The sequence below is a fragment of the Parasteatoda tepidariorum genome, chromosome X2 (genome assembly GCF_043381705.1).
Source record: "Parasteatoda tepidariorum isolate YZ-2023 chromosome X2, CAS_Ptep_4.0, whole genome shotgun sequence".
Taxonomy (NCBI): domain Eukaryota; kingdom Metazoa; phylum Arthropoda; class Arachnida; order Araneae; family Theridiidae; genus Parasteatoda; species Parasteatoda tepidariorum.
This window is the reverse complement of record NC_092215.1, coordinates 48,959,642-48,968,610: the sequence shown is the minus strand read 5'-3', so window position 1 is coordinate 48,968,610 and position 8,969 is coordinate 48,959,642. Positions and strand designations below refer to the sequence as shown.

Below are 8,969 nucleotides of genomic sequence, written 5' to 3'. Positions count from 1 at the left end.
TTACCTTTTGATCTTGGGAAATGTTGTCAAATTGGGAAATGTTGTCAAATAAGGAATCATTCTATCACAATGGTTACCAACTGGCGGCCCGCGGGCCGCATCCCGTCCTCGAAGTCTTTTTTGTGACCTGCGAACTAAAATATATTAGTTTTCATTTTTTTGCGGACAATTTTCGTGAAAAATCTATATGGGTTTAAATTACTTCATATTCGTTAAAAAAAACTATTTTCTTTTTTTCTGTGAAATTCAACATACCAACGGTGCATAAATATTTATTTCTCAGGTTTTGCATCCAAGAAAATATTTATTCAAGAAAATTCTTATTATTATTTGTAATTTAATACTTTTGCTTTGAGCAACTTGATAAAAATCTGACAGTAATATTTCCTGTTCCTTCAAACATATAAGAGCCCTATAAAATTTTTTGACAAAGTTGCGGCCCGCCATTTGACTGGTGTTTTTAATTGTGGCCCCCGGCCTCATGTAAGTTGGAAACCCCTGTTCCAGCATAAGAGTTTTCAACATTTCAAAAAACTCTTGTGACTTTGAATCCGACTTTGCAAATGAAATTGACAATTAAAAATCAATTAGCCATAGGTGATATTTAAAATTGAGTGTTCAATTCTGAGTTGATGCCTCTAAAAAGAAGGAGTTTAAAAAATATTGGAAATATTCAAAAAATCCATATTTATTTTAAAGTATTTAACTCTAAGGTAAAAAAAAATTAATAATTTAATTTTTTTTAATTATACTTTCCATATGTACGTGAATATTTGCACTTAGTGACATTATTTTTAAGTACTTTCTATTTTTCATAAAATGACTGAAACAAATGAAAAGTAGTAAAAATAATGGACTGTATCGAATTACCTTAGAATATCTTTGAAAACATTTCTGATAAGCCCGTTTCTTCCCTTTGGGTAATACGTCTAAAAAACTGCTAGTAGTTCAACCATGCTGTTAAAACAAAGCTAATTAAATATTTATAAATAGTCAGTTAAGAAACAGCTTAAAAAACTGAGCTGTCACATATTTTTGACAACTTGCGACGTAAAAAGAGTACTTTAAATACTCCTAGCGAATTTATGTAACTACTTTTGTTAATACCATGAGTAAAAAAAATTATTCGAAAAAATTTCAAGTGCCCTGGCTCATTAACTATTGTGTTAACAAGTTTGAAGAAGTGATTTAAAGGTATTCACGCTCAGTCGTGTATATCATTCGAATATCTAATGCTTTGATTGCTTGTGAGTTTTAATAATGCATTTATAGGTATGCGTGTTTTTAAAACATGCAAATTAGTATATATCCATCGATTTTTAATTTTATGCAAATAAATATAAACTAAAATATAATAAAAATTTTCAAGAATATTATTGAACTGTTTTATTTATTATTGAGTTAGATAAGGTTAAAGAGAATAACTCTTAAATGTATTAGATATTTATATTTATTAAAGTTATATTTAGTAAATAAAATTTAAAATAGTGTAGCAAAATCTCATCCTCAACAATGTGAATGTAATGTACTGAAATCAATATGTTTTAACTCATTATGAGATTTAATGTATTATCATATATACCTGATTTCCATTGATTAAGATTTCTTTTTATATAATACATTAAAATGTGAGAGAAATATTATAGGAAAGAGGTTTAAAACTTCAATTAATCGTATCTTTCATGAAAAATATTACAAAATAAACTTTTTTTTAATTGTTTGTCTCTAAATATGTTTTCGAACGATATCTCGTTTCATATTTACGATAGGAGGACAAAAATAAAATATCAATATCATGTGCAATTGTATCAAATTGAAAAATTCTTATTTCACTTCCTGATGACTGTATAATCTTAATACACTTGATTCCCATTGATTAAGATTTCATTTTCTATATTACATTAAAATGTGAGAGAAATATTATAGGATTACAGTTTAAACTTCAATTAATCTTATCTTTCATGAAAAATATAACACAATTTTTTTTTGTCTTTAAATATGTTTTCTAACAATATCTCGTTTCATATTTACGATAGGAGGACAAAAATAGAGCATAAATATCATGTGCAATTGTATCCAATTAAAAAATTCCTATTTCACTTCCTGATGACTGTATAATATTAATACACCTGATGCCCATTGATTAAGATTTCATTTTCGATATTACATTAAAATGTGAGAGAAATATTATAGGAGAGCGGTTTAAGACTTCAATAAATCGTATCTTTCATTAAAATGTTTTTTTAATTGTTTGTCTTTAAATATGTTTTCTAACGTTATCTCTATTCACATTTACAATAGGACAAAAACAGAAAATGAATATAATGAGCTATAGCATCAAATTGATGATTGTATAGATCCTTTATGATTTAACTGTATTTTTAACACACTTCAGCTAAGTTGTTTAGTTTCCAAAATTCACCTTTAATAATTTTTTTTAAGTTTTAATTTTTTTTAAATTTTTGTTTAGCTAAAATAAAACTACTTCTACATTCTTAATACCATATTTGCTTAATGAGTTTCAGATCTTACTAAAAAGTTTTCTCTTTAAAAAATAGCTATCAAGCAATTTCAAGACGAATAAGAAAAATAGCGAAACTTAATTAAAAAAAAAGTTTTCATGAAATTGATTCGTTTAGGTTAAAAGATAATTTTCAAAGTTGTTCACAAGGTTAATTACGATTTGCATTTAAATTAAATGCGTTTACATGACGAAGATCTCTATTTAATTATTTCATAGGAAGAGGACGTAATATATGGGAGGATTCGTTTTAATGGATAATTTTAGAATAAGAAATTTAATTATAGGCTATTGATATGGATAGTTACCATTCAAAAGATCTAACGGAATTATTAAAATTTTAATATATTCTGATCCGTAGGTTGTTTCAGAATATTTTAACTTTTACAAGGACAGTTATGCTAATCTTTTTTGAGGTCATTAATAATATTTAAATGAAGAAAAGCATCAAATTAAAATAAAAGCTTTACAATTAAACTTATGGTGCATTTTTAAAACAAAAAGAAATTTTAAATGAAAATATTTGTAAGGAAACTTCTTATTTTTTAAGGTAAATACAATGTCATCTTTAAATTGTTACAAATATAATTTTAAGATTAATTTATACTAACTGTAAATGAATTGATTTCTTCTTATATACGAGAGAATGCCATTATAAAATAAATTAATTAAAAAGAAACTTCATTTTAAACAAAGGCTTTAAAAACATTTTTGATTTCAACACGAACGAAAGAAATAATTTTCATACCGTGAAAGTCCTAAATCATGTAGAACATTAATTTAATTCTTCGGAATTAATGTTTCAATGTTTTGCATTTACATTCATTGCATTCACAATAATCATTGCTGAAACATTCTTTTGTCCTTCATTGTGTTTGGATCAAAAGTGGGCCAAAAATTGATTTTTGAGCAAAAATTGTTCAAAAAATGAAAAAAAAAAGAAAGAAAGAAATGTTGTTAGGGTTAATTAAACATCTTATTTAGCATGATATTTTTAGAGTTAAATGGCAGAGAATGGTGAAACATTTTTATTATTTATTATGCTAAAATATTCTCGAAATTAAATTCAGTTTAAGTTTTTAAAGTAATTTGAGGTATGCTTGTCGTCTTTTTTATTGTACTAGAATTAATTAGTAATATTAAAATAAATTTTATGTTCCATTGAAGCAACGTAAAATTTTCTAAAATCAATATTTGGGAATTCAATTTAAATAGTCGATCACAAAACAGAAAAATCACTTTTTTTACGTGTAAGTTACATTGTTAAAAATAAGATGCAACGTTTCACAAAATAATTGGTGCCAATTTAGCTGCAACCAATACAATAAAAAACTTGGTGCAAAGTTTTATCAATGTCGTGGTGTTGTCAGAGGTTCTGGTTTTTGCAGTTAAACTATCCAAGGTTTTGCTTTATACCCGTTTTTCAGAAAGATGTCGAACCAGGTTCAAGGCCTGACTTTTAGCGAAATTTTAGAAGATTGATTAAGTGAAAGATTGAACAATGCTTAAGATTTTTGTTTACTCCAATTTTAAGGTGAAAGTTTGAACTACGTTTCGAATCATACTTTTAAACAGTTATAAAGAAATAATGGTCTAAAACAGGGGTGGCTAGGCTCCTTGATAGTCGAGCCAATTTTCAAAATTTGAAATATTTCGTGAGCCGCAATTAAATACCTATTTAAAAGGTATGCAAAAAAGGTATTAAAATTTTTTTCTTACAGAAATTATATTTATTGAAAACATATAAATAAAAGTACAAAATATGTGTATTGAATTAAATATTAAACACATTTATTTTACTTCTCTTGATAATTCCTTAAAATTTGGTGAATAATTGGTGACAGCACTTCTCAGTAATTCTTTGAGATGCTGGTTAGTTAAGACTGATTGGTGTTTGGATTTCACGAATTTGAAAGTAGAATAAAATGATTCACTTAAGTACGTTGTTCCGAATATTGAAATAATTCGACAAGCAGCCTCTTTTAATTCAGGATACTTCGATTCTGGTACAAATTTCCAAAATTCGGAACAAGCGGAACGATAATAATTTTAAAAATATAATAGCACAAAAATGAAAAGGGAACTCGGGTACACTTATCGAAAGCCACAAATAATCCTTCAAAGAGCCGCATGTGGCTCACGAGCCGCAGGTTGGCCACCCCTGGTCTAAAAGAAAACCACCACAGCAGCAGTATAATTTCTTACCAAATTTTTTTATATCGGTTTGAAGTTGAATTCATTTAGTTAAACGTTGAACCATGTTTTCAAGTGTATACATCCTATTTTTCTTAACACATAATGCAGTAGTTTAACGTTAAAATACGTCAAATGAGCAAGGACTTTTAAAATTCATAAAAAAGTTCTTGCTTTATAAATATAAGATACACTTAATTATCTATGCAAAGATATCTATTTGCAAAGATTAATATCATTTGAAACTTAATATTTTTTTTCCAAAAATAAATAAATAAATAAACAAAACAAAACTATATGAAAACTAAAAATGGGCCTATTTCAAATCAGTAAGAACTTTTAAAAGTCATAAAGTATCTCGAGTTTATTATTTGTCTAAATATAAGATGACGCCCGGTGGCTGAGCGGTAGCGCTTCGCGCTGTCGTGCCACAGGTCCTTGGTTCGATCCTTGGGCCGGGCAAGGCCGACTCAGCCTTTCATCCCTTCAGTGGGTCGATAAAATGAGTACCAAGCATGCTTGGGAACTAACACTGGGGGTTCCGCGTTCGGCTGACCACCTGACCGGAACATATGCTCCTGCACCCCAGAGCCCAAGGTCAAGAAAACTGAGATGGGCACAGTCGGCCTTGGCCCTCTTAATGGGCTGTCGCGCCACTGAGTTAGTTAGTTAGTTTAAATATAAGATACATTTATTTATCTTTGCAAAGATATTTATATGTGTTACCTTCAAAGTATGAAACGCCGTCATTCTATAGAATGCCTAGGCATTATATATATTGCCGGATATTTTTAGGCACGGTATGAAATGTGAGAAGTATTACATACTTTCCCTAGGCATTGTATTTAATATCTATGCATTCTGTAGAATGACAAATGCTATTTAGGCAAAGTATGAAAAAAACATCCTGATGAGGTTATCATGTAAATTATGTGCATTTCTCTCAAAAATAAAAATTTTATTCGGAAAAAATAATGAGAGTGCCATTAAAATTTTTTTATTCAAAATGCGTAAAGAAAAATGAAAGTTGTACAAAACATAATTTATGCTTTTCTTATTAAGGTAAACACAATTTTCAAGTAAAAACCGCAAAGTGCAACTGACAAATTCTGAGCTTGAGGCGCGCCTTAAAAGCCACGTGACTTGCAACGTGATATTCAAAACGAATCAGAGATGTACTTTATACTTTGCCGGTTTCTCATTTGGTATTCTATAGAACGCCTAAGAAATGTGTGAAATATAAATCTTTTCATGCATTGCCGGCTAGTTTTAGGCATTGTATACATTGATTAGACATGGTATGGAATGCCGGATTCCAAACTTTGCCGGTAACATATACAAAGATAAATATTTTTCGAAACTGTATAGTTAAAAAAAAAATATATGAATGCTAAAAAAAGGCCTATTTCAAATGATCAAGGACTTTTAAAAGTCAAAATAGTTCGAGTTTATTATTTGCCTAAATATAAGATAAACTTATTTTTCCAACAGAATTTCCTTCTAGAAAGTTTGAAAAACAAAATTTTTAAAGTCTAGATGTAGGAAAATAAATTTTAAAAAATAATTCAAACCGCGAAATAAATTAAATTTTCGTGACTAAATATATAATGGGAACAGGCTGCGATTAAGTGGGTGTTTCAGCCGCCGCCGTCGTCTGCTCTTCGCCCTCTTCTCTTCATCAACCTCATTCCAGAAGGATCCATGTCACGAAAGACCTATACAAAATAAAATCAAATTCAAAAATAAAATATTTTGATTAAAGTGAAGAATATTCTTTAATAAATAACGGTAGCATCTTTCTCCGAGACTGGTTTGGGTGAATTTATATTAGATTTTTCGTATTCTTAATACAGCATATAAATTACGTATTTGCTTAGAATATCGAATTAAAATATTTGAATATATAATTACAATCGAGTTTTCATTAAGGTGATCGTATTTTACCTGAAGGCCTTGGTTTAATACAAGGGTTAAGAGGCTTATGTTTTTTCTCTAAGTTTTAAAACAATGCAAATCAACTTTATAGCGAAAGACTTATTCCTACTCATACTCTAAAATAACTGAGAAATTTCCATATTTTCAGAATTTCTTTTTCCTAGGTGTAGAAAAGCGTAATGTATTAATATCTTAAATTAAAATTTTAAGACAAAAATCAAAATTGTCTGCACTGTACAAACTGTTGTGTAATACCCAAAAACATTGGGCGAAGAAACATTTTATTTCAGATTAACACCAAATCAAGCTTTCATATATACAATAAAAATTTCATTTATACAGAAAAAGTAATGTATTATTATCTTGAAAAATTAAAATTTTAGAGAAAAATCAAAAATGTCTACATTGTAAAAACTGCTGTGTAATACCCAAAAATATTGCGTGATGAAACACTTTATTTCGGATTAACACCAAATAAAGGTTTGATATGTACAATAAAAAGGGCAAGCTTTCATATATACAATAAAAATTTCATTTATACAGAAAAAGTAATGTATTATTATCTTAAAAAATTAAAATTTTAGAGAAAAATGAAAAATGTCTACATTGTAAAAACTGCTGTGGAATACCCAAAAATATTGCGTGATGAAACACTTTATTTCGGATTAACACCAAATAAAGGTTTCATATGTACAATAAAAAGGGCAAGCTTTCATATATACAATAAAAATTTCATTTATACAGAAAAAGTAATGTATTATTATCCTAAAAAATTAAAATTTTAGAGAAAAATCAAAAATGTCTACATTGTAAAATCTGCTGTGTAATATCCAAAAATATTGCGTGATGAAACACTTTATTTCGGATTAACACCAAATAAAGGTTTCATATGTACAATAAAAAGGGCAAGCTTTCATATATACAATAAAAATTTCATTTATACAGAAAAAGTAATGTATTATTATCTTAAAAAATTAAAATTTTAGAGAAAAATCAAAAATGTCTACATTGTAAAAACTGCTGCGTAATACCCAAAAATATTGCGTGATGAAACACTTTATTTCGGATTAACACCAAATAAAGGTTTCATATGTACAATAAAAAGGGCAAGCTTTCATATATACAATAAAAATTTCATTTATACAGAAAAAGTAATGTATTATTATCTTAAAAAATTTAAATTTTAGAGAAAAATCAAAAATGTCTACATTGTAAAAACGAAGTGTAATACCCCAAAAAATTGCGTGATGAAACACTTTACTTCGGATTAACACCCAATCGAGCTTTCATATTTACAAGATTTTAAATTGAAGCCCTTATAATGGAATAAGTTTACACCAAACACGTGCTAATTCACACCAAACGAGAATTAATATCCGAAATCACCTATGTTGGCGACTCTTTTGTAGATTGTTTGTCGTCCGTAGATTGTTTACATTTAATGCAGGTTGGCGTGAGTTAGTGGAAGTCCTCGATGTGGCTACACATCCAAAACAAAAGTCGGCGTATAAATATATCTGTATGTTTTTAGATGAGTATTAAAATAATTTTATTTTAATTTTTAAATCTCTGTAAATTGTACTTAGTGATCATATAATGTATAACTTCTATCCGTTCTGTTACGCTTACTTCGATATTTTATAATCTCTCTGTAGAGCCAGAAATCTCCTAATAGACCGCTGAAGATGATGATTGTGACGTCGCCTTCCATTCATTCAGAAAAGGTTATGTTCTTCAGAATTTTCCCATAGTAGTTTGAGACTTCGCTTAAAGACTTCCTGGTTTCAAAATTGTCAATTTAGAACTGGTCCGCATTTTATCAATATAAAATAGAAGCACATATATATCTGAACAGGTTATTCAAATTTATCAGGATATTTTGCTTATTATTACTTCATTTTTAATCGCTCGCAACTTAATTTATTAACAGGGTATAATAATCCAGGTTCATTGATTTAAATCAGCTTGATTTAAATCACGATTTAAATCAAATGATTTTTTTAAAAAATATCATTGATTTAAATCAACTGATTTTTTTTGTATATATATTGAATTTAAAAGTTAAAAAACAGTGTTTTAAATTATTAATACTTTTATTATTATTATTTCTTTTAGTTTTAAAATTTATTTTAAATAAATTGCTGCATTAATTAATTTTAGTTTACGAAATTACTTTCTTTCTTGGTGTGTGTTAAATTCCAACACATTTCAAATTACATTTTTAAAAATCTTTTGATTCTTGAGATTAAAAGTAGAAAATAAAGTACACATTTAATGCTATCTTATATATGGACTTGCATAGCTGCAAAAAGTAATAATA

At 27.9% G+C, this 8,969-nt stretch overlaps 1 long non-coding RNA gene across 1 annotated transcript; it reads right to left on the bottom strand.

Moving 5' to 3' along the window:
- Nucleotides 1-5,101: 5,101 nt before the first annotated feature.
- LOC139427213 (uncharacterized) lies at nt 5,102-8,427 on the bottom strand. Its single transcript, XR_011638349.1, has 2 exons — nt 8,279-8,427; nt 5,102-6,429 (listed from the first exon to the last, which is right to left on the bottom strand). It is a non-coding gene; the product is annotated as an uncharacterized lncRNA (long non-coding RNA).
- Between the last annotated feature and the right edge of the window lie 542 nt (nt 8,428-8,969).